Source organism: Equus asinus, chromosome X, assembly GCF_041296235.1.
Source record: "Equus asinus isolate D_3611 breed Donkey chromosome X, EquAss-T2T_v2, whole genome shotgun sequence".
Lineage (NCBI taxonomy): Eukaryota > Metazoa > Chordata > Mammalia > Perissodactyla > Equidae > Equus > Equus asinus.
The window spans coordinates 100,179,912-100,205,967 of NC_091820.1; the positions used below are offsets into that span (position 1 = coordinate 100,179,912).

At 46.3% G+C, this 26,056-nt stretch overlaps 1 pseudogene; it reads right to left on the reverse strand.

Annotated features, from left to right (window-relative positions):
• Positions 1-23,517: 23,517 nt before the first annotated feature.
• On the reverse strand, positions 23,518-24,852 carry LOC139042789 (F-box/LRR-repeat protein 21 pseudogene; annotated as a pseudogene).
• Positions 24,853-26,056: the final 1,204 nt, after the last annotated feature.

Here is a 26,056-nt window from a genome sequence, read left to right on the forward strand (position 1 = left end):
CCTGCATTCACTTGCACAAATGTGAACTATTAGCACTCATTGGCCCTTGAGAGTTGGTATCTAGTTCAACCTCCTGTAGAACCTCTATTACAATGTACCCTTTCTTTTGTCTGTCATTGGTTGAGGTTTCCTGGGTGTCTCCTGGGCCAGAGAACACCATTCCTATTCTGCGGCATAGCAGTAGCTGTCAGGTCCCTTAAAGCTGCGTGGCCCAGGCTAGTTGCCCTTTCCGAGGGGAAGGCAACGAGGAAATAGAGAAAGCAACGGACTCATTGGCTCCCTGGTCGTTCTTACTCCAGTTTCCTTGCTATTTCTCATCTCTACAGATTTGAGCGTTAGACCAAAGAGTTTGGATTTTGTTTGACAGTTAAATAAAGCCACCAAAGTTCCTGAGGTAATCAGCCTTGATTTATAAAGATCACGCTGACTGCAGTGTGTTGAATGGGCTGGAGGGACCAACGGTGGCATCGGGGAGACCAGAGGTTGGGAAGCTGTTGCAGGAATTCAGTAGCAAGATGCCCAAGGCCAGATCTGGGTGCTGATGATCAATGGAGAGATAGGAACAGAGTGGGGATGTTTCTGGAGGCGGAGCCAATAAAACGTGGCTGGAGGCGAAGGCTTGGGGGATGAGGGGCAAGCACGTGCTCAGTTTTGAACAAACTGAATCCGGAGAGCGCCCAGGGTGCCAAGAACATGTGCTCAAGGGCCCTCCCCAGACAGCACGACAGACGGAGCAGAAAATGCTACCTTGAGAAGCACCGTGCCCCGGGCCTGCACTCCCAGTTCTGTGGGTAGTGCTCCTCCAGCCACACCAGGGAGCGCGCTTCAGGTGTGGTACCTTCACAAGGGAGTGTGGAGAGAGCAGAAGGCCTCTTGCGTATGAAGCCAGGGTGGCGGCAGAAATTCTAGGGTCAGAGCGAAAGGCCGGGGCTCGGGAGCCCTGGAGTGCCCCGGTGCAGGTCTCTGCAGGCCAGGAAGGTGGGAGCTGGACAGGCAGGTGTCGAGCCTGGGGGTGCACCTCTCGTAAGCTTCCTTGGTGGGGCTGGCTTGCCGTGTCTCAGTTCTACTCAGCAAAGACAGCAAATGTCTGGAAGCGGCTTACTGCCAAATGTTGGACTCAGGTGGACATCACAGCCCATGAGCACCCTGTCCAAGACCTTCCGCACCACAGTTTCAGTCGCACAGTTTTTGCTAAAACAGAGAAGTCACTGGTCGTCGGTAAATGCCACATGGTTTCTCCGAGAACAAACAGCAGAGACTACCCCAGCTGTCAAGTTTTCAGGGCCTTCTCTTCCCCTGCACACGTGCAGACATGTATAGTCATATGTGGACACACTGTCTCCCCCGCCCCCTCTCGCCCCACAGCGAGTCAGCCAGAAGCACAGCAGTGGGGCAGACTCCTCCTTCCCCCTCCCCAGCTTCGATCCAGAGGCACAAAGACTGGGTCGGTCGGTGGTACCAGGCAGGATGAGGGGGTGGAGGCAGGCCTTCTGGGTAGTGGACGGGGGAAGCAGCAGGCAGGTGACAGCCCTCAGAAAAAGGCATTACTTCAACCCCTAAAGAGCCCCACTTCGCAATCAGCATGGACACAGCTCTCCACGTCAGTGGGGGTCCTTCCAGGGGTCCCTGAGTGCCCCAGGAAAAGGAATTTCCCACCCTCAGTGCCCTCCTGAGCTGAGCTAACCATGCTCCGTCCTCCAACTCAAAGTCACATTTCCCCCACCTGGGCTGGGAATGGGCATTTTGTTGTCACATCCATGTCAACCTTGCTCTTGTACACCTCCGTTTTTAACGCCGGGCAGATGGCATATGACACACAGGGAGAACCTTTGGACGCTCACCCCACAAAGCCCTTTCAGATTCTTGGGCCTCAGGGCTGTCTTCTCAAAGGCACTCCTTCTGGGAGCTGGCATTTCTCTCACTAATCATGTGCTTCCAGCCTGGAGGAATCTTGGGTGAGTACATGTAAGTGCCCAGCATAGTAGAAGGCTGGCCTTTCTAAAGGCCTCTGATGCTCTCACCCAAGACACCTGAGACCTCCAGCAGGGCCGTTTCCCCTAAAAGCGGCTTGCGAATGAGAACAGGCCCTGGGCATCACTGTGACCCTTAGGATCTGACACACACTGACCAAGGAGCATCGGTCCCTGCATGTGTGCGCGTGTGTGTATGTGGTGTGTGTGTGTTCACTAGCAGTCTGATACATGGGGCTGTGGACACTGCAGAGCTGTCTGCCTGGAACCTGGTCCAACCACCCTTTTTTTCCCCCTGGACGCGTCCACGTTCATTTCTGGTTGGCCATTTAAAAACTTACTCCAGATAACCTTTATCAGAAAATTTCATTTTGCAGTATGCCACAGTGTATGCCTGAATGATCCCTCAACTAAAGCAACGCATTCCCACCTGTTTCCAACCACACGTTACCCAGGGTCCGGTGCTCGGGATCTGTGGCCACTGCAGATACATACTGCTGTGTGATCTGCAGGCATGTGGCTGACTGCTTAACATCTCTTCAGATATTTACAGGTGCAAACAAATTTAAAATCAAACATAGAAATAAAACCTGTATCTTCAAATGTTTTGCATGAGTGAGAACAAAAGTACACCCGCCCCAGGCCACAGGAATACACAGCCATACATTGTACTGTCTGGGGTCCAATGAAGCTGAGTCGACAATTTCTATTGGTGGCATCAAAAAGGGTCCCCCAACACCTCCACACACACACACACTGGGAATGGCCTAACACCTGGCTTCAAACAGCTGTCTCTCATGTCTGTGCTTTGTGTCTTGCCCATCACCCTGGACCCCTGTTCTGATCACCTCCTATTCGCCCGTTGGTGAGGAAGGGATTCTTGCTTGCCCGAGGGTTATGAGGATGGCCAAACACAAACCACCTCACACTGCACAGATGAGGTGACAGCCGGATATTAGTCACATTCACTCACAGCATCTGCTGGCCTCTTCATCTTGAACTTCTTGCCTTTAGAACTTTGAGAAAATAAATGTCTGTCGTTGAAGCCACCCAGTCTGTGGTATTTTGTGATGGCAGCCCTAGCAGACTAAACACATATACAGTGGATCCTTGTGATTTGTGGTAGTCATGTTCTATAAAGTCACCACGAGCACTGAATTAGCGACTGCTAAACCACTGCTCCTAGGGGAAATACAGGGCTAGGTTCCTGGGAGCCTCTGGTCACAACAACATTTTCATCAACCCATCAACACATAAACTTGTTTTATGTGTGTTTCTGTTTCAATTTACAATTTAATCCAATTGGAAATCCAGAAGTTACTAAAGGAATTTACACAACAAAAGGATAAAACCCTCTCCCAGAAGACTCTCGAATCTGTCCAAATCTACATCAGTGGGCACTCTCCTTAGTGTCTCCAGAATGTCCTTTGTCTTAGAGGCTTTAGTAACCTCCTCTCATGTCCCCTAGAGTCTTTGGACCACCCAGGATGGCTGGAAGTTGCCCATGGGCTTCTGATGCAAGAAACTGCCCTCCTCGGCCGTGTACTACACACCACTAGAGTGCCAAGTGCCGGCCACATACTGGGCTATCCTCAAAGAGAGAGGCTCTCACAGCCCCTGAGCCTGTGACGTCTGTACCCAGATGCCCAGTATGCCTTGGGTCACGGAACCAGCACCCCACAACCACAGCATGGTGACTGGGGCCTCCTTGAGACAGGATGGAGCCCAATATGAGCCCTCTAGCTTATCTCCCTCGCAGGGGGGCATGGCCTCACTTGTCCTTAGTCCCCTGCCAGATGCCATGGTGGAGGAAGAGGCCACCCCTCTCCCAGACCTCTTGGCCACCTGGGGAGCGCCTTGGAATCCACTTGAGTGAACAACGCCGGGAGTCTGTACACTACAGACCGTATTGTCACCATCACACATATTACTGCGTTCCACCCCTTAACCAGGATGTCCAGGATAAAGGGCTGGACCAAAGGGTCAGCAAATTGGCCAAACTTCAGGCAGTCATCTTAGCACTGAACGCCCTGGCCAACAAATGGCCCCAGCTGTATATGTCTATAAACTCTGGGGCCACTGCCTAAGTGTTGCTTCCTTTGAGGTAAAGAACTCTGCCAGTCAATTGCCTCACAGAGACTCAAAATATAAACCAAGGCGTAATGGACTGAATTGTGTCCCGCCAAAATTCATATGTTGAGGCCCTAGCCCTCTGTGTGACTGTAGTGGAAATACGGCCTTGAAGGAGGTAATCAAGGTTAAATGAGGTCATAAGGGTAGGGCCCTAATCCAATAGGACTGGTGTCCTTATTAGGAGAGGAAGAGACACCAGAGAGCTCTCTCTCTCCACAGGTGTACAAAGGAAAGACCAGGTCAGGACACAGTGAGAAAATACCCCTCTGCCGAGCACAGAGTTCTCATCAGGGTGTAAATTCTTTTAGTACATTCTGGATTTCCAATTGGATTAAACTGTGGCCTTTTGCTTCAATTTAAATTGTTTCCTCCCCTTATATTCAAGCTTGTGGCTTTCTTTCTCTCTCTTGGATTCACTTTGCTTGTTTGTCACTGGATATACTTTGTCGGGTAGGAGGGTCCTCTCTAGCTCTGTTCATATTTATACATTTCCTCCTCCAGAGAGCCTCAAATCAATATCATTAGGGTTAGGGGCCTCCCCTATGGCGATGGCTGCTTTAGAGGGTTTAAAGACTCTGGGCTTAAGTTGGGTTTGGATTAATGTCATCATTGTCACAGGGGTGCCATGGGTGTTTAGTCCTGTAACTACGATGATCAGATTTTGGTTGTAACAGAGACATAAGCAGCAAAGTAGCTCCGCAGAAGATCGCTGGGCCCCCAGCCCAGAAGCCAATGGACTGAAACCATCTTCTGCTACGGCCCTGCCATGTCCACCACCACATAGGATTTCTTTTTTTTTTTTTTTTTTTTTTTTGGTCTTTTCTGTCTGTACACGTTCCTTCAGAATATTTTAGATTTCTAGCTGTGCAAACTCACAGCTTTGGGCTTTGTCTCCACCCCATCATGAGTGGACCAGCCCTCCTACGTGGTTATGGGGAAAGGGGCCACTGGGCCTCTGAACATCTCTTGGGCAGCTGCCTCCTCCTCTACGGTGGGCATTCATATCCAGTAGGGTCATTTTGTCTACGGTCTGGGTAGGGGCATTAAGCCTCATGATCACAAGATTAGCCCTTTGGCGTGCTGGTAAGAAGCAGTGATAACCAAAGCCAAGGCGCACTGGAAAGGGGTTTCACATTGGGAGAGCAGTTCAATACCAAACGCCTCATCCCCTTTTCCTATCAGCTCCTGGGCCACAGGCCACCATGGATGTGCACTTCAATATCTTTGGGTGTCAGCAGAGTGTGCAGGACAGCAGCAAGGGTAGCAGCAGCACAGGAGAGGTGCAAAGTCACCACCCTGACCCAAACAACACTGACTATTAAGGCAACCAGGGTGCCATGCTTAATTCTGCCTGTGGGAGTGGTCTCCTTCCTTTCAGTAAACCGAATAAAGGGTCATCTCTGGGCCATCCCAGGGGTGCACAACCAGAATCTCCATATGGCTGCCCCAAGAAACCAGTCGTGGTCACCAGGTGAGAGGCACTGGTCACTGCATGACAAGTCACTAGCCCAACCCCCAGAAAGAACGACTCAAGCGCTGACTGGTTAGGGTGCTGTGTTTCACCACTTTAACCAGCAGGAACTTCTGAGACTACCTGCCACACACGGGCCACACTCGGCGGCACATCACACTGGGAAGCCATCAATTAACTACAACTCTTGTCTTGGGGACCAGAGCGTTTTAGGGTAGGAAGAGATGACAACACCCTACAGAGACAACACAGTGTCAGCCAGGCCAAAGCACAAGCCCACTAGCAATTGGCGGCCCTGTCCCAGGCAGCCTCCACTGTATCGGGGAACCAGTTAGCCAAGGAGCAGCTGGGCCACCGTGTGTGATGGCGATTGTTTTAATCACCTGCTCTTCACCCCGCTCGTGAGGGAGGGAGTCCCGCCCTAGAGTTATAGGGATGGCTGAGCACAGCAACCCAACACCGGACGGAGAAGATGAGCAGCAGTTTACTAGTCACATACGCTCACAGCCCAGGAGAGGAGGACGTCGCATGCCACACAGGACACATGGGGGTTGCATTGTGGAACAGAGGGAACCAGAAGGGTCTGTGGGAGGCAGGCTTTGTAGTATTAAGAGGGTGAGGTTCTCCTGGTTCCTGAGGGAGGATGCGATTGGTTTGTCTGAATACCTCTGCTGGCTGATGGAGAACCACTACTCAGGGATTACAAGCAGGAATACATCTGGTCAACGTGATAGGGAGGCTTGTTTGCCTAGGGGACTCTATCTGCGGGAGCAGACTGGGCCAGGAACTTGCCATTAGGCCGCTCGAGGCCCTCCCGATTTTACCAGATGTCAAGGCAGGACAAAATATTAATTTCAGCCCTCACCCTATGACACCCCCTCCACCAACACACACAAACACAGGGGCCAGGGCTCGTGGCTGAGAACTGCTTGGGACCTTAGTCCCTGGGGATGGCTGGGTGGACCCTGGGGTGGTGGCATCCCCAACCCCAGCAATTTGAGCACACACGGGACGCTATCAGGCGCCACAGTAACATATGGGCTCCATCTCAACTGGTAGCCCCCATTCCCACCACCAATCTTTGTAGGAGCCAGCCGGTAGGCAGGGCACGTGGGCAGGGGCTTAGAAGCCCAGGTCCACGTCTCCTCCAGCTGACTACTTCCAAGACGTCGCCCACTCGCCCCCACCCTCCCCGCCGCTCATGGCAGTCTGGCCACGCCGCTTACCAATAAAGAGATCCAGAACGACGTCAGGAACATCGGAACAGGTGCCCTTGGAGGTTGAAGTGGAATTTCGAGGCGGGATTGGGGTCGCTGAGCTCCAAGAGCCAGGTCCTGACGAGTAGCAGGCACACAGCGGCTCACAGCATGGCCTGATACCGTAGTTCCGACGGACGGAGAACAGGGGAGGTGGCCGCGGACCAGGAAGAAGACGGAGGAAGGAGTGAGCCAGGTAGCGAGAGTCCAGAGGGAGCTAGGGAGGGGGCGCCAGCTCTTTGGCAAAGAGTCGCCTCAAAGGGGAGGGCATCGACGACAAGGGGAGCGGAGAGGGCGGGGATCGGTCAGGAGCCCGGAGCCCGGGAGCGGCGAGAAGAGCAAGCGGCCCAGCAGCTCCACTCCACGCAGCGCCCGCAGGACGAACCCAGCCGCTTCCAAGCACGCTCGGTCCGCAGGCGCTTCCGGCCGCCCCTGGGTGGGCGCTGAGCCGGGCGCGCGACTGGCTCCGCCCAACCCGGTGGCGGCGGGAGCCTAGCCAATCTGGCCGGTCGCAGGAGACGCACAAAAAGACGCGCGGTCCTGCCTCGTCCCGCAGACTGCGCACCACCCAGCCCTCTGGGCTGTCGGGTCTCTAGCCATTCCCAGGCCAGCTCCGGCTCCCTGGCTGCTGGAGGGCTGGGCCGGGGGTCGGCGGCTTGGGGTACCCCACCCTGCGCCTCCCGTCTGCAAAAAGGCAAAATGCGATTTTTCTCTTGGAACAGCGCATGCCCAAGAGTTTGCTCCCTGTGGACGGGAGTGCAGTGATTTGAGCGCCCGGGCCGAATCTCCGCTCTGAAAGGGCTGCACACCTTTGTGGAATCAGGAGATACTCGGCTGCTGGTCATTCCCGGAGCCTTGAGCCTTCGATGAACCCGAGTGCCTCGCCTCTCCGTGGGGTGGAGTCGGACAGCCAATAGCCAATTGTTCTCGGGGCTCTGGCCGCAGCAGGAGTGACCCTTCATCAGGACAGAAATTAGGCTCCAGGAGTCCCGGCGCCCAACAGCTAGGGGATGCCAAGTTGAAGTGAGGGTTCTTGGCTGACACCACAGAAGGGGGAAAGATGGCAAAGTTCAAAGTATCGCATCTTCAAGGGACTGGGCCCCTGGAGAACAGGCCACTTTAATGCTCCATCATTCTGGCCCAATCATGTGGAAAAGCCTGGCACTTTGACTAGAGGGCGTCTATTCTCACTACCCTCAACATCGCCCCGTGGGACAGAAGGAGCTCAGAGAATGAGGAAATGCCTCCCCTCCCTACCCTCCGTCCTTCCCATCTCAGGTCTGTGATGAAGCGGGTTCAGAAAGAGGCCTCTTCAGAGCACATAAGCCAGATGGGCAATCAACAAACAGAACTCGGTCGTGTTCACCAGCACTGGACCTGCCAGAGCAAGCCATTTAACGGTGGTGGACTCAAACTGGATTTCCAGTTCCCTCTTGGTTAACTAGAATATTCAAGGAGAAACGTCCTCCCCCTCCCGTTTTCTCCAGGATTTGGTGGAATGAGGGGGCCCAGCATATTGCAAAGCTTCAGATGCGTGGAACTCCCTGAGTGGCTGTTTTGCACAGCTCAAGGTTTAACTCTTTACTCCACCTTAATCTGCCCCCAACTTTTTTTTTTTTTTTTTACCATTTTAGAGTGACACTTCTGAAAAACGTGTCCCATACTCCCCTGCCTTCTCTTAAGCGGCAGAGCACCCTCACAGCTTTTTTCTCCTCTCGTTTCCCCCCTCTGTTTTCCTACTTTTGCAGTAAATGCTTTCTTCCGACATGGGTGCAAGATTAGAAAGGAAAAAACGTGGGAGGGTCCATACATTGCTAACCAACACCTACACGAGTGGGTGAGTGGAGCCCACCCCTACTGCTCTTAGTAGAGGTCTCTCCTTGTCCCTGGTCACGCAGGCGTCCTTGTAGAGACAACCCTTGCTTGTCAAAACTGAAAAGGCCATTTCAGATCATTTTGTGCAAGCATCCGAATCGTACGAGTGGGGAGACCGAAGCCTAGAGAAGGAAGATGGATTGGTCCAAGGTTACATAGTGGCAGAGGCCAAAACTAGAATCCTCTTTCCAGGTTGGCCTACTTCCAGAATCCTGTGTTTTTTCCCCTCAGGTCGGCTTTGACTGGTATTTCAGGCAACCGCCAGCAGGTGGCAGTAGATTTGTTTGGCAGCAGGTCATTCCCAGCACCTGGAATCAAGTTCCACAGACCGTGGGTCCCACGTTGGTCAGGGAAAGCAAGTCTGAAGTCTTTTTCCTAGCCATCCTTGTGACTATGGAGATTGCTAAAACCTTGACTGCCATAATGAATTCGCCTCCAGAGCTTACATCCTAGACTCACGGGACAAATAGCCAAAGGGCAACAAGAAATATGAAAAAGTCAGTCTAATTTGTACTCGTTGAGCTTTTGTCTAGTTAATTTACTAGAAAATGCATCACTATCCAGATGGAATGGACTTCAACCTGAATACGGGGTCATGGTATAGAGGAAAGTGCACTGACCTGGGAGTTAGCCCATCTGTGTTCTGACCCAGCTCTGCCACATGACAGTGAGGATTCCAGTTTGGCTGGAGTGTAAGGTGAATTGGGAGGTAACAAGGAGGTGAAGAGGGAAGAGGCCAAAGAATAGGTGGCACCTGGCCTAGTGAGGGCCACACACTCAGCCCACAGTGAATACCTGGCTGGTGAATGAGTGAAGCAAGATGGAGAGATTTAGGTCGGATGGTCCTAACGAGGGAGTTTCATTTCTATCTTCCGTTCAACAGCATGCTTTTGGAGGATTTGTGCCGAGGAATGACACAATCAGGAAGGAACTTTCAGTTACTTTGTGAAGGAAGAACTGCAAGGAAGAGAGACGGGGGCCAAGGAGAGCAGGTCAGAGAGTGCTGCACACCTCTGCTTCTGGCAACGATAGGCTAAGTCATCTAGACAAAGCATCCCAGTGAGGAAAACTAAGACATACTGGATGAAATATAGAAAGGAATGATCTTCACTAAGAGCTAAGGAACGATGAGACTAAAATCCAGAAGACAAGAACCCAGATGGGAAAGCCTTGCACTTAAAGGAACTTTGGCCTGAGGGCGTTTGCTGAATCCAGAAGAAAGAGTGGTGAAACTGAGCTGTGGTTTGGGTGGCCTCATGGGCAAAGGGGAAAAAAGTTGGAGCCCACGTCCGAAATGGGTAGATCTGACAAGCTCCCCAGCCACTCTAAGCTGAAACTAAGTGGCTCCCTCTTCCGGATAATGGTGAACCAGAAGCAGCAAGCCCTTGCCCGCACTTGCAGACTAGATAGCCATCACCGGGATGACGTAAGGACCTTCAAGCCCTGACCTTGGATTAAAGTGGCCTTGGACAGGTAGTGTCCCCAGGCATTTGTCAGAAGCAAGTGAAAATACTCTCCGCAGGCAGGTTCTGTCTTCCTGGGCCTGAAATTAGTGTTGCAAATACTTTTTCAAGTATATATCAGCACATCGTCAAAGACAAGTAGGCACACAGGGAAAGAATACATGGAAAGGGACAACCAGAGGAAAAAGAGACAATGAAAACAAATCCACAAAGATTTCAGATATCAGAATTGAGACACAGACTGTAATCACTATGGTTTACTACAGTTCAAAAAATAAAAGATCAGCTTAAAAATACTTTTAGGGAACAGAAAATCATAAAAAGTGACATAGCCAGTTTGAAAACTAATCAAATAGGACATCTAGGACTAAAAATGTAACAACTGAGAGTTTACTGGATGTGTTTGACAGAAGGCTAAACACAACCATTAGATGATCATAAGTGCAATGAGGAAAAATAAATTTAGGAGAGAGTTATTGAGTTGGAAGATAGGTCAGAGGAAATCATTTAGAATTCTGCCTGGAGAAGCTAATTATATGAAAAAAAGGAAAAGATAGGATAAGAGACACAATGAGCAGAGTGAGACGGTCTAATTTATGTTTAATTTAAATCCCAGAAGGACAGGAGAGAAATGGGGAAGAAGATGACAGCCCAAAATTTTCCAGAACAGATGAAAGTTGTAATCCACAGATTCTGAAAGCCCAGTGAATTCTAGGCAGGATAAATAAAAAGAAACCCACTCTTACACATATCGTGGTGAAAGTGCAGAAAACCAGAGAGAAAGAAGGCTATGTTAACAGTCCAGGTTCGAGAAGGGAAGTGTTGACTTTGGGCGGGAGCAGAGTAGATTGAGACAAGTGGATGGGCCTCTAGACTCTGGCTTGTAGAATGCCGTTTTCTCCAACTTACCATGAAAGACTATTTTATAAGGAGGTTGTTTGTCTCATTCCTAAGCAATAGAATACAGTTGTTAACAAATCTATTTGTTAGGGCAACCTAACACCTAGGAGCTGTTCCAAATTGTCTTTGTCACACGTGGAAGACCATCATCCTGTAAGTATGTGACCCTCATCTCATGGGCTACGAAAGGGGTGAATATTCTCCACAGGAAGTGCGATGGTTAATTTTATGTGTCAACACGACTGGGCTAAGGGGTACCCAGGTAGCTGGTAAGACATTATTTCTGGGTGTGTCTGTGAGGGTGTCTCTGGAAAATATTAGCGTTTGAATCAACAGACTGGGTAAGGAAGATTGCCCTCACCAATGCAGGGGGGCATCATCCATCCAATCCATTGAGAGCCCGAACAGAACAAAATGTGGAGGAAGGGTGAATTCTCTCTCTCTGCTTCAGCTGAATCATCCACCTTCTCCCACCTTCAGACACTGGTGTTCCTGGTTCTCCAGCTTTCAGCCTGAGACTCAGGCTCACACCATCAGCCCCCTGATTCTCAGGTCTTTTGTCTCCGATTGAATTACACCACTGGCTTTCCCAGTCCTCCAGGCTTTAGACAGCAGATCATGGGACTTCTCAGCACCCAAAATCATGAGAGCCAATCCCTATGATAGATAGACAGATGATAGATAGATAGACAGATGATGGATAGATAGATAGATAGATAGATAGATAGATAGATAGATAGATGGATAGATAGATAGATTGATCTATTGATTCTGTTTCTCTGAAGATCCCTGACTAATACACGAATGAAAGGCAGCTGAGCTCTAAGAATAGAGAAATGTGCTTTTATCTGACTTTCTAAAAGAAAGCAGAATAAAAGTGAATCTTCGTAGAAATTCTCCTTTCTACTCATCTCCCCCACTCAACTTTCACTCTGTGTCTAAGGAAACAGACATACAGTGAACAATGTTTGGTTCCCAGAGTGCCTTATTACAAGCTTCAGGCTCGACCACGTACATTTACTCACTGGGCTGTCCATGCTTGGCTGGCATACAATTCCCGCACGGGTTTATATGTCATAGAACTAAACACGCAATGGGCTATCTTTTGAGGGAGTGAGCTCTTTACTTGTTACTAGAGCTGTTCATTCCGCTCCTTGTCAGAAACGTACTAGGGGAAACCCTGCTCCAGGTAGAAAGTGGTAGCAGAGATTCCGTGGTCCCCTCAACCTCTGACACTTCCTGACACCAATCTGACCTGAAAACAACTGTCTATAAAGTCTTCTAAGAAGAATTTCAAGTGTTTTGCTCAAAATCCTGCATTCATTGATAGGTTGAGGATCAAACATTCTTATGTAGCCATAAGGACCTGTCCAACCCCCCACAGAAAACTATTTCTCAAGAAAAGTTCTTGGGAGAGCAGGAAAGCCTTCTTATCTTGCCAACCCCAAGCCAATCAGAAAACATTTGTGCTCTGCAGTCTGTCACCAACAATTCTAACCAAGTGTCACAAAGGGAGAGATTTCTGCATTTTTCATTCTGGTTTTACAGGGCTTCTCTTCGCTTTTGCTGGACTCTCACAATTTGTGTAGGTCACGGCTCTCTCCCCAAAGCCTGCTGAAACCTGTCTTTTAACACCCGTAGCATCTTCTAGCAATATCTTCCTCTCTTACCAGGGAAGGGCAGGAGCAGGGAAAATGCTCCATGAACTCTAGGACTTTTTAAAGGTTATTTTATTTTGGAGGTCATATTGGCTTTTAACTTTGTTTATTTTTCAGGTGTACATTGTTCTATTTCAGTTTCTGTATAGATTGCATCGTGTTCACCACCGATCGTCTACATATTGTCCATCACCATACATAGGTGCCCCTTTACCCCTTTTGCCCTCCCCCAACCCCTTTTCTTCTGGTAACCACTAATCTGTTCTCCTTATCTATGTGCTTGTTTGTTTATCATCCACCTATGAGAGAAATCATAGCTATTTGTCTTTCTCTGTCTGACTTATTTCGGTTAGCATAAACCCTCAAGACCCATCCACCTTGTCACAAATGGCAAGATTTCCTCTTGTTTATGGCTGAGTAGTATTCCACTGTCTATATGCACCACATTTTCTTTATCCATTCCACTATTGATGGGCACTTGGGTTGCTTCCACATCTAGGCTATTGTGTATAATGCTGCAATGAACATGGGGGCGCATAAATCTTTTTGAATTGTTGATTTCATATTCTTTGGATAAATAGCCAGTCGTGGAATAGCTGGATCATATGGAATTTCTATTTTTAATTTATTTAAGAGAATCTCCATGCTGTTTTGCATAGTGGCTGCACCTGTTTGAGTTCCCACCAGCAGCGTATGAAGGTTCCCTTTTCGCCACACCATCTCCAACACTTGTTTCTTGTCTTTGGAATTATAGCCATTCTGGTGGGCATGAGGTGATATCTCAGTGTAGTTTTGATTTGCATTTCCCTAATAATTAGTGAAGCTGAACATCTTTTCATGTGCCTGTTGCCCATCTGTATATCTTCTTTGGAAAAATGTTTGCTCAGATCCTCTGCCCATTTATTGAGCGGGTTGTTTTTTGGTTGTTGAGTTGTGTGAGTTCTTTAAATATTTTGGAAATTAACTCCTTGTCGGGTAGATGATGTGCAAATATGTTCTCCCAGTTGGTGGGTAGTCTTTTTGTTTTGTTCATGGTTTCCTTTGCCTTGCAGAAGCTCTTTAGTTTGATGAAGTCCCCTTAGTTTATTTTTTCTTTTGTTTCCCTTGCCCGAGTGGACATGGTATTCCAAATGATCCTTCTAAGACGAACGTCAAAGAGTGGACTGCCTATGTTTCCTTCCTGGAGTTTTATGGCTTCACATCTTACCTTCAAGTCATTAATCCATTTTGAGTTAATTTTTGTGTATGGCAAAAGAGAATGGTCTAGTCTCATTGTTTTGCCTGTTGCTGTCCAGTTGTCCCAACCCCATTTATTCGAGAGACTTTCCTTTCTCCATTGTATGTACTTAGCTCCATTATCAAAGATTAGCTATTCGCAGATGTGTGGTTCTATTTCTGGACTTTCCATTCTGCTCCACTGATGTGTGCCTCTGTGTTTGTACCAGTACCATGATGTTTTGATTCCTGTAGCTTTGTCGTATATTTTGAGGTCAGGAATGGTGATGCCTCCAGCTTTGCTCTCTTAGGATTTCTTTCTGAGAATTTTCTTGCCTCATATAAATTTTAGGATTCTTTGTTCTATTTCCATGGAGCATGTCATTGGGATTCTTCTTGGGATTGCATAGAATCTGTCGATTGCTTTAGATAGTATGGACACTTTAACCGTGTTTTTTCTTCCAACCCATGTGCATGGACTATCTTTCCAGTTCTTTATGTCATCATTGATTTCTTTCAAGAATGTCTTATTGTTTTCATTGTATCAGTCTTTTACCTCCTTGGTTAAATTTATTCCTAGAGATTTTATTCTATTTGTTGTTGTTGGAAATGGGATTGTATTCTTGAGTGCTCTTTCTGTTAGTTCGTGATCAGAGTATAGAAATGCAACTGATTTTGGTAAGTTGGTTTTGTAGCCTGCAACTTTGCCATAGTTGTTGATTATTTCTAATACTTTTTTTGTGAATTCTTTAGGGTTTTCTATATACAGAATCATGTCATCTGCAAATAGTGAGAGTCTCCCTTTTTCTTTTCCAATTTGGTTTCCTTTTATTTCTTTTTCTTCCCTAATTGCTGTGTCAAAACTTCCAGTACTGTGTTGAATATGAGTGGCAAGAGTGGTCATCCTTGTCTTGTTTATGTTCTCGGAAAATGGCTTTCAGTTTTTCTCTGTTGAGTGTGATGTTCGCTGTGGGTTTTTCAGGTATGGCCTTCGTTATGTTGAGGTACTTTACTTCTATACCCATTTTGTTTAGAAATTTTATCATCAATGCATGTTGGATATTGTCAAATGCTTCCTCTACATCTATTGAGATGATCATGTCATTTTTATTATTCGCTTTGTTCATGTTGTACATCACACTGATTGATTTGTGAATGTTGAACCATCCCCAACATCCTGGAATACATCCCACTTGAGGGTGGTGTATGATCCTTTAGAGTATTGTTGTATTTGATTTGCTAACATTTGGTTGAGGATTTTTTCATCTCTGTTCATCAGCAATATTGGCCTATAATTTTCCGTTTTTGTGTTGTCCTTGTCTGGTTTTGGTATCAGGGTCATGTTGGCCTCATAAAATGATTTAGGCAGCATCCTGTCCTCTTGAATTTCTCAGAATAGTTTGAGAGGGATAGGAAATAATCTTCTTTGAATGTTTGGTAGGAATCACGAGAGAAGTCATCTGCTTCTGGACTTTTGCTTTTTGGGGAGGTTTTTGACTACTATTTCAATCTCTTTGCTTGTGATTCGTCTATTCAGATTCTCTTTTTCTTCTTGCTTATGTATTGGGAGGTTGTATCATTCTAAGACTTTATCTATTTCCTCCAGGTTATCCAGTTTCTTGGCATATAGCTGTTCATAGTATTCTCTTATAATCCTTTGAATTTCTGTGGTATCTGTTGTAATTTCTCCTCCTTGATTTCTATTTTTCTTTAGTTGAGACTTCTCTCTTTTCTTTTTTGTGAGTCTGGGCAGGGGTTTGTCAATTTTGTTTATCTTCTCAAAGAACCAGTTCTTAGTTTCATGGATCCTTTCTATTGTTTTTCTAGTCTCTATTTCATTTATTTCTACTCTGCTTTTTATTATTTCCTTCCTTCTTCTGAATTCAGGCTTTGTTTGTTCTTCTTTTTATAGTTCTTTTAGGTATAGGGTAGGCTTATTTATTTGCGATTTCTCTTGTTTGTTGAGGTAGGCCTCTATTGCTATAAATTTCCCTCTTAGTACTGCTTTTGCTGGATCCCATATGTTTTGGTATGTTGTGTTTTCGATTACATTTGTCTCTAGGTATCTTTTGATTTCTCCGCCGATCCAACAGGTATTCAGTGGCATGTTGCTTACTCTCCACATATTTGATACTTTCCCAGCTTTTATGGTAGTTGATTTCTAGTTTCATAGCACTGTAGGTTGAAAAGATGCTTGATAATATTTCAACGTTTTTAAATTTATTGAGGCTTGCTTCTTTGTTTGCCAACATATTGTCTAAGTTTGAGAAGGTTCCATATGCACTTGAGAAGAAGATGTATTCTGCTGTTCTTAGATGGAATGTTCTATAAACATCTAGGAAGCCCATCTGGTCTAGTGTTTTATTTAAGGCCAATGTTTCCTTGTTGACTTTCTGTCTGAATTCTCTTTCTGTTGACATAAGTGTGTTGTTCAGATTCCCTCCTACTATTGTGTTGCTGTCAATTTCTCCTTTTAGGTCTGTTAAGGTTTGATTTATATATTTTGGTGCTCCTGTGTTAGGTGCATATATATTCATAAGTGTTATGTCTTCTTGGTGGAATTTCCCTTTTTTCCGTATATAATAGCCATCTTTGTCTCTCAGGATCTTTCTTTGCTTGAAGTCTGCTTTGTCTGAGGTGAGTATGGCTACACCAGCTTTCTTTCGTTTGCCATTTGCTTGGAGTATCTTATTCCATCCCTTCACTCTGAGCTTATGTTTGTCTTTAGAGCTATGTTTCCCGAAGGCTTCATATTCTTGGGTCTTGTTTTTAATCCAGCCAGCCCCTCTGTTTCTTTTGATTGGTGAATTCAATCCATTTACCTTTAGAAGGATTATTGAAATATGAGAGCTGAATGTTGCCATTTTATCTTTTGTTTTCCAGTTACTTTATATTTCCATTGTTTCTTTCCTTTGTATTTCTTTCATTTCCCTTGGGTGGTTTTCCCGGTTTTCACTTTATTTATGATTTGGGACTCTACTCTGATTTTTCGTTTTGTAGTTACAATGAAGCTTGTAGCAAAGATCTCATAGATGAGATAGTCCAATTTCGGATAGCCTCTTACGTCCATTAGCCTATGCAGGTTCCATCCCTTACCTCTTCGCCTTCTATGTTGTCATTGTCACAAATTTTTCTTTTTTGTGTTGTGATTTTGTGACCAAATTGAAGTGGTTATAGTTATTTTTCATGCTTTCTTTCCCTTTATCCTTTGTTTTATACTTGTTTGCTAACTTATTCTGATACAGAGCTGCAGTTTTCTGATTTTGTCTGTCTATATAACTCCTTGCTCAAAGATTTGTTAAGCTTTGCCTTTTCGTCTCAGGTAGGAAGGATCACTTCACCATTTCTTGTAAGGCGGGTCTAGTGGCAGTGAGCTCCCTCAGGTTATGTTTGTCTGTGGAAGCTTTTATTTCTCTGGCATACCTGAAGGATAATCTTGCTGTATAGAGTATTCTTGGGCAATAGTTTTTGTCTTTCAGTATTTTGAATCAGTCATTCCACTCCCTCCTAGCCTGTAAGGTTTCTGCTGAGAAATCCACTGAAAGCCTGATGAGGGTTCCTCTGGAGGTTATTTTCTTCTCACTTGCTGCCTCTCAAATTTTTTCTTTGTCATTGACTTTTGACAGTTTTAATATTATGTGCCTTGGAAAAGCTCTTTTTGCCTTGATGTACTTAGGAGTTGTGTTAGCTTCATGTCCTTGTATATCCAGTTACTTCCCCAGGTTTGGGAAATTCTCAGCTACTATTTCTTCGAGTAAACTCTCTGCTCCTTTCTCCCTCTCTTCTCCTTCAGCCAAACCTATAATCCTTATGTTACTTTTCCTAATTGAGTGAGATATTTCTTGAAGAATTGTTTCATTTTTTCAAAATCTTAGTTCTCTCTCTGCTTCCACCTGGACCATTTCTACGTTTCTATTTTTGAGTTCACTGATCCTCTCCTTCATAAGGACCTCTCTATTTTTATGCATTCGACATCATTTTTATCTCATTCCTTGTGTTCTTCATATCCAGAACTTTTGTTTTTTTCCTAGAGCTTCAATCTCTTTGGTGAAGTATTCCCTCTGTCCGTTAATTTTATTCCTATGCTCTTGGAACTGTCTTTCTGAGTTTTCTTGTATCTCATTGAGTTTTTATGACAGCTCTTTTGAATTCTCTGTCAGTCAGATTGTTATCTTCTGTGACTTTGAGGTGGGTTTCTGGAAAGCTATCATTCTCCTTCTGTTCTGCTGTGTTACTGTAACTCTTCATGGTGTCTGAGGAATTGATCCTCTGCTTGCACATTGGTGGTAGTAAGCACCGTTCTTATTAGGGTACAACCTGGGTTACTTTAGTTCTGAGCTGCTTCTGGTTGTATTTGGGGGCCTGAACTTTCCAACCTCCACTGTCTCTGCTAGAGGCATCATCGGTACCCTCCTTGTGCCCCTTGCGCCTCTGAGGTTGCTGGTGTCTTGTTGCTCTTGATGTCACTGCAGTCTTAGGTGTTGCCACCAAGGTTACCAGTCTTTGAGTACTTCTGCTGCTTCTAGCGTTGCCTGGGTGTCGTGTTCCCCCACTTGCCCTCCACGGGCTCTTCACGGCCTCAAGTGCTACAACCCCATGTGCCAGCTCTGCTGCTGTGCCTGGATTATCCAGGAGTCCCAGCAGCACCGCTCCTAGGATAGCTGGGTTCACAGGTGTCACTGTTGCTGTTGGTGGCTCGGGTTCTAGTATGCAGCTCCTGCTTCTGACAGAGCCATTGTTGGTGTTGCCACCACTGGGGGTGGTGTGTCAGGTCCTGCCGTGGTTCCTGCAGCCTCAGGCCACAGGAGCCACCTGCCACTCCTGGGGGAGGAGTAGGGGCTAAACTTCAAGTGTTGTTGCTGGCCTTGCTATCTCTGGTCACTGCTGCCTGCTGCTGTGCTTTTTGGAGACCTCAGATCAGGGCACCCTGGTCCTGCCAGTGAAATCTGCATCTTGTTTGATGTCTCTACTGCTGAAGAGACCAGCGCCACTGCCAGGGGAGTGGAGGATGTCACGTTGCCAGCTCAGCTCTGTGTCCTGGAGCCTCAGGATGTGTGTGCCACCCACCAGTGCTGAGGAGATGCAGGGGATAAGCCAGGTGTTCGATGTTTGCCCTTGTAGCCTGTGGTCACTGGCATGCCCAACAGTGTGAGGATCCACATTTTGGATCACCACCACTGGGGGAGAGGGAGGAGGCTGCTCCCCTATCCCAATGCCTCCTGGAGGTCCAGTCTACCCACGTTCAGATGTATAGATGCATGGATTACTGAGGCATTCTGATGAGCTGTTGGGGGAGTCCTTTTTTGGTCACCGAGTGTCTGACTGGTTGTTACTTAGAAGGGAGAGACAGGTAACGGCTCATTTCACCATGATGCTGATGTCACGCCACTACTCTGAGGTTCTTCTCCCAGTGACCTGTAGCATAGTCTACTAAAAAGGGCATTGAACTACAAATCTGAAGGTCTAGTGTCACAGCCTCTGAATCTCAGTTTCCTTGAGATGAATAGGAATAATATGGAGCTGTTCATAAGGCCTATTTTTAATAGAACAACCCTGAGAGAAAAGAATCCTTGTCTGTCCCAGCTTCCTGGCTCTGGGACTTCACCTTCCTCATTGGGCCTTGATCAGGTTTCTCTAACTCCCATCTGGAAGGGCTGTTGTCACTACCACTTCAAGCCACCAGGGGTCCTCAGCTCTCATGGTCTAGTTGTGGAATGCGCCTTTCTCTTTAGGTAATTGTTTCCCTGAATTCAGGCAAGCCAGGCTGACATTTATCAACCGAACCTTCTTCAGAAGCTCAGTGTGACAGAGGCGGATCAACACAGGGAGCAGAGACTCTACTGAGGGAGGAGGTTTTAGGGCACCAATGAATAGACCTCGACTTCTACACTGGAGTCCTAGCTGCCACGAGCTGCTCTGCCCTTCAGTGGGGCTGCTGGTGGCAGGCCTCTAGTCACCCCCTGCCCCTGCTCCGGTTCCCGGGGGATGAGAATCGGGGGTCTTGTACAAACGGTCAATGGCAGCCCCTGGAGTTGGGCAGGGCACGGCCTGTGGTGCCATATGTTAGAGAGATTTTTTCCTTACCGGCACTCCAGCCTCTCCTCCACACTCTGTGGGCTCTGACAATCTCACTGAGTCCCGTTGCGTTATGTCCAATGAGCATTGCTTGCAGGGCAGCTTCATATGCCTTCTGTTTTACAATACTAGGTGGGAGAAACGTTCCCCAGTCAGATACAATGTCCAGCCCCACAATAAGGTCAGGTAAAAGAGATGCAGCCACTTCACATAAAGCCTCTTCAAACATACCATTTCTCTTACAAACTTTTACCTGACTTCCATTCATCCTTACATTCCCGACTGTAGCCTCCTTTAGGCCGTCATCAACAGGTTTTGGTTTCACAATACTAGGTAGGGGAAGTGTTCCCCAGCCAGACATAATAGCCATTCCTATAAGACATCCAAGCAAACAAGACACGGTTTCTGTATCTAAAGCCTCTTTAAACATTTCAACTTTCATAGCCTGGTTGACTCTTACATTTTTATGTTCTCTCAGTCTAATTGGAGCCCATGTCAGGGCTTCGCCAATGGGTTTTGGTACCACAGTGCGTGAGGCAACTATATCAAGTGATGCAGGGTTGGTGAGCCAAGGAGTCGAAAGAAAGATTTCTTGGACTGTCACCATCTGGCAGTAGTGCTCCTTTATTTAGAGAATAGCATGGGGACAGGACCCATGAGCAGTCAGAGCTGCTGCTGCACGGGGACAGGACCCATGGGCAGTCAGAGCTCCTGCTGCACGGGGCCAGGACCGATGGGCAAGAGGAGCTGCCACTGCTGCTGCTGCTGCTGCTGGAATGGGGACAGGACCCATAGGCAGGAGGAGCTGCTGCATGGTGACAGGACCCATGGGCAGTAATAGTTGCTGCTGCGTGGGGACAGGACCCACTGGCAGGAGGATCAGTTGCTGAAAACATGATTTGAGGGTAGGGCTAAATTTAAGGCAGAGGTATGTGAGTTATCTCTTTACAAGACAAAGGAAAGAATATGTAAAAAGAGTTGTTAAAATGGTATCAGTGCCGGTAGGGTCTGGTTATTGGGTGGTCCTATAACTTTTAGATAAGAATCAAACCGGATTAAGTACATGGCAGAAGCCACCACCTTAAATATTATCTTCAGCTAAAGACAAAGGAGGATGTTGGTGGTGGGGGGAGTCAGCTACATGAGGTCACCAGACAAGCACAAGAAGCAAGACTTAAGTCCTTGCCGTCTCCATTAAGAGTTTCTAGAGATAAGGTCATCCCCCCTTCCTCCTGGTGCAGAGAGGGAGACAGCCCCCGCAGATGGAGACTTCCTTCACAAATGCAAATGTCTCTGATCAAAGGGCAAGCAAATTCCACTCCTCAGAGCCTCCTTCTCATCTGCAGTTTTTAACAGTAACCAGCCTAAAATAATCCTGATCATCAAGGACTCCTGGGGACTTCTCTTTTCCACCCACTGACCATCTTACTCACCCTTGTGCAAAAGGCTTTGGGTCCCCAGTGAGGAGTCAAGCCAAGGGACTCTGGCCCTTTTGTCAGTCTTCAACTTGTTTAATCTGCCTAACCATTGCCACAAGCACAAGCGATTGTTGGTCAGGTTTCTCCTTGTAATCTCTGCCTTCAGGCTTTCAAACTTTTTCCAAATCGGGATACACCTACTTGACTTGTCTGGAGCCCTTTAATCTTGGTGGACCAGTAGAGGGACCCTTTTGCCTTTCCAACCTTTGGTAGTGCTGTATGAATACCTTGGTTCTGACCTCATTGTGTCCATTTTATTCCTCCCAGTTCTTCAAATTCATCTAAAGATTTCCACTCTCCTGGGACAAGTCCTGTGACTCTTGCCTTTCTGTTTCCTCTCTGTTTCACTCCTATCAATATTTGCTTGATTCACATTAGCCTTTAATAACCGTTTAGAGATTTTCACCCAGCTAAAACCAGTCTCTTGATTGTCTCCTCTGTCTTTCCCCATTCTGTTGTTAATCAACCTAATATTTTTCTTGGCAGTTGTAAAGCCCATGAAGGGAAACTGAGACAGCAAATTCGATAAGGCTTCCTGAACTGTCCCTCACTTTTGCAGCTGCAAGGTTATACGGGGTGCCCACATGAAAGTGGTCCCCTTAACCATAATATTTACCATGACCTGAGTAATGGGCATATTCAGTGGGTGAATATCCGGGTCATCATAAGGCCAGTCCCGCATGGCTTGCATGTGAAGCCACTCTCGTATTCCATTTTAGTAAAGGTTCCTCAGGAAGCTGACAATATCCATCTATAAAATGAAACAATTCCTTCCCACTGTACCTTCTGGTTTCAATAGTTTTTTGGTTTTGTGCTCCACCCATGTTGACTCCCTTCTTGGTGACCAGAGGTCTTAGAGGTAGTTTCCATTGTCCCAGCATAATTTGTGTTTTGCGGGGTGGCTTTGAGGCCAGTGACTGAATTCTGAGCTTAGTCTAGCATCGAAATCATACCTAGTATTTCTTTTAATTTTATGTTAGCTATGACAGATAACAATAACAAAGAGACTGAATATTTTGCCTTTCTCTTCTTAATTTGCATTTCCCTATGCATCCAGTGAACCAACTGCCTGTGATTTGGATCCGTCTCCAAATTCCATTGGTGACATTTACCTTTAGTAACTGAGTGTGGCACAGCTCCTGGTCCACATCATGGGTGACCACGTTGCCATGCCGGAATCAAAGGTTCATGTCCCACCTTTTCATCCTTTCTCTTCCCAAACCATGTGATTTTATGAGTCAAGGCTGATGTGGCAAGTCCCACTTCCCTGACACCACCTGTATTCGAATTATCCCAGTTTTTCCTCCCATGTATCCTTTACTCTCATGCAGAACTCTACTTTCACACTCACAACACTTCTGACACCAGATTTGTGTATGGGTGTGCAGGGGGAGGGGATCCCCACATGCGAGCAATTCTGCGACACCACCTGGGTGTGCTACACTGATGATTTGCATATATTTTCTCCCATTCTGTGTGTTGCCTTTTTCTTTTTTGGAAATTACAAGTTGTTTATTGAATCACAATATCATCTTATATAGTGCTAAAAAGGAAGTAAAATTAAGCCAACCTTATATCTATATTTTGATTTTACTCTGTTTTTAATACTAAATATTTTGTAAAATATATTAATATCAAAATGAAACAAAAACAATTAAAACAATATAAAGTTGTAAATGCATAATTTAAAGGATAGAAAGCTTAATATTATAAATTTATTTAGCAAGCTAAAACATGCCTTCAAGGAAGGCTGAGGAGCTTCTCTAGAAACCATCTGTAGCCTTTAGCATATGAACTAATTCACAATATAGCGTCTGCACCCCATTTATGGAAATTTCTGGCTTTTCAAATTTCTCCTATTTTTTCAAATGTTTCTGCTGCAGTACATTAAGACAATTTGCAAATGATAAAATATTTTACCAAAAACATTTCAGCAATACATCTTAAAATTTATGTCTGCATAGACAGAAAGAACCTAATCTTACTGACTTAAAAAAAAAACTTGAGAATCTTTGGTAGACAATTACCAGCCAGGCATGACATTCGGGAACCACGTTCTTCCCAGGTATTTGAAGGCTTCAGCGTGAATTTTATCCAGGCCGTAATCCCCATCGGGGTCAGAACCTCCTCCATCACAGAGAGCTGCGCGAGCCTCCTCCCACCCAGCCTTACAAACTCAACCACGGCACTGCAGCGAACTTCACATGCACTGAGGCCCAAGGCTGTTCAGTGTTTACAGTGTTGAGCAATACAGATCAGCTCATTACCAAGAGTCTGAAGAACGTTTGCACACACCACTAACTCAACTAGGCGTGGGCAGTTAGGACCTATCCGTCCTAGGACCGCTTTGCTTACTGACCGACCGAAATAAAGATGAGTGACAGGGGATTCTTCTGTGAAGAATGTCTCAAATTCCTCTTCATTTAAAAAGAAGCATATGACAACATTAACTCCAGGGGAGTGTTTAATAAGTGCATGTCAACTTTGTTTTTTAATGGAATGAAATTTAATTTGTCCAGGATTTTCACTCACAACATCAATTCGAAGATGTTCAAGGTTAACATGAGTCTCACTTGAAAGGGCCAGGAGAAGTTCATCACTTGGAATGTAATAATTCAATGCCAGTTCTCTAAGGCCTTGACAATGATCAGCTACACAAAGGATTCCATCAGATGAAACATAAGGACAGCTGCTCATTTTTAGGAGTGTTAGAGTATCACTATTATTGGCCACCAGAACCTTCAGTGAAGGGTCATCCACGGGTGGGTCTTCAATTTTGATTGATGATAATGATTTTGAGTTGACAAAAACAACTGTAAGTGCTGACACAAAATGAGACTTTGACACGTTCATAAAACTTGGATTGGCCCTAGAAATCAAGCCCAAGGTGTGGAGAACCATTTCCCAGCTGAGAAAATATATCACAGGCAGCCTCTGCTGATTCAGTACTGCTATCAACCTTAAAGCTGACATACTGGAGACAGGCAACATGCCTTTTAAAGATCTGCTGAATGAGATCACGAGGAGTGGCTTGAAAAGACAAAGTTGCTGTTTGGTTCAGTTCAAATTCAAACTTTCTCCAAAGGTCAGGGATATGAAAAACTTCATTCCATCTCCTACATACAGAAGATGCGCGGGCCTGATCTGGTGGGCTCTGGTGGCATCCCGGGGAGAGGGGAGACCTCCCTGGAGACCGAGACATTGCTCTGACCTGGTCCAGGCGTGCTGACACAGACCCCGGTGGGCGCCATTGAGGTTCCTCAGCTGTGTGTTGCCTTTTCAGTCTCTTGATAGTGTCCTTTAACGCCCAAGGGTCTTTAATTTTCATGTAGTCTAATCCATGCATTTTTGCTTTTGTTGCCAGCTCTTTTGGTGTCACGTCCAAGAATTCATTGCCAAATCCAATGTCATGAAGTTTTTCTCTTATGATTTATTCTAAGAGGTTTATAGTTTGAGCTCTTAGGGTGGGTCTCTGATCCATTTTGAGTTAACTTTTGTATATGATGTAACATAAGAAAAATTTGGTATTTAACGTTTGACGTTTGCATTGCCTATTAGGCACATCAATGATTATGTTGAACGGGAATTTGAATATACAGTATCCCCCTTCTCTGTACAGCACATTGCTACTTTTCCTTTAAGACCCAGCCCAGCTGTTATGAAGTCTTCCGGACACTAAGAGAGGAGAACTTCCAGAGGTTGGAGGTCATAGAAGACAAAGACATGGAGGAGGCCATCAGATTTGTTGATTAGAAGGCTCATTGGTGAGCACTGAGAGAGCAGAAGGCTGAACACCATGTAAGCCAAGAGAGGGTAAGGACAGGCACTTTTTCCAAAGGCTTGGCTATGTGGCCTTCTTCGCCTTTTACTTTGATTGCCTTGTCAGCATTTCTCAAGTGTTTTGATGGTGAAAGAGATCCAGAAGGTTTGTGTCTCCAGCGGTACCTTAAAGAGGCCACCCTCTTTCCGGGAAGGGATGTCATAACTCTGGTGGTGGGCGGGATTTACAGACAGACAGATTTTGGCTTAGACTAAGTTCTAATGGACGGAACATCAGAGCCAGATAGACTTAAGAGTTCAAATCCCAGCTGCACCACTCAGCAGCTGTGTGACCCTGGATAAGTCACTTTCTTGGATCCTCATTTTCCTCTGTCAATTAGGTGTTGTGAGGGTTAAATGAGATCAAGTAAGCAAAGATACCGAGTGGGTACACAGCAGAACAGAGTGGTGACACAATAATTGTTAGGGAAGGATGGATAATGAGAAACAATATTCAGCACAGGCCCCAAATGGAATGAGGTCCCTGTCATCGGAGATGTTCAGGGACAGACTACCTGACTACTTAGTGGGAACTTTATGCAGAGGCATCTAATGGTTTTGCCAGCTGTATGATGAAGTCGTTCCAATCTTCGATTTTAGACTTCTGAGAATCCCAAGCAATAGAAATGCAGACACAAAAGATGTTACTGAGACCACCCTGCTAATAGTGGAGGCTTCACGCCCAAATGAGGTCTATCTGGGACAATTGGGCTCTTAGGGTGAGGGTGAATACCATCCAAGGG